Raw genomic sequence first — 789 nt, forward strand, 5'->3', positions numbered from 1 at the left:
GTGCCACTGGGGGCAAAAATATTATTAATAGTGTATAATATACTGTAAAAATGGGTTGTTATTTGGAGAGTTGTGAGAAGAAATAAAATGAAACGTCGTGAAACGGTTATGAAACATTGAAAGGAGCATATCCTGATGAAATATATGATATGTCAGTGCTGCTATAAATTTATCTGGGCGGTTATTAACTGTGCAACTTGATGTCTGTTACGGATTCAATTCGTTATGTTCAATGTCCGCTAAGTATGGAAATATATTTAGAAATTGGGAGACTGTTTTAGCCAAAACTACCCTATTATTATCTGTGCATATCCATCTTTAATTTTGAACCGATATTTTAGAAATAAGGCAGTTCATCAACTTCAAACATCAACTTCCGCCAACTCTTACAGAGTTTCCACGCCCTGAATGTGCGGATGCGGATAGCGTTTTTTTTTTTAAAGAGATGAGAACCACAAACCTTCGTTTCATTCTTAAAGCACACTAACTAATAGTCCACGTCCGGCTCCGAATTTAATCAATAGTGTAATTTGTTTTTACTTAATGGGTTGCAACAAAAATATACAAGTAAAATTACCGTAAGTTTAAAATAATTACGAAAGACTTATCGATGGCTATCCTCCGACAGGAAACTAACCGATCGTCTTAGTAAAAATTAATAATCTTTATTATTGTTACATGTATTACACAGTTGTATTGTTATGATAAAGTTTGAAACGCAAGTGACGAAAATAAACAAAACTAAAAATAGCTTAAGCTTCAACAATATTCCATGAACGTTAAGAATGT

Source organism: Limulus polyphemus, unplaced genomic scaffold, assembly GCF_000517525.1.
Source record: "Limulus polyphemus unplaced genomic scaffold, Limulus_polyphemus-2.1.2 Scaffold808, whole genome shotgun sequence".
Lineage (NCBI taxonomy): Eukaryota > Metazoa > Arthropoda > Merostomata > Xiphosura > Limulidae > Limulus > Limulus polyphemus.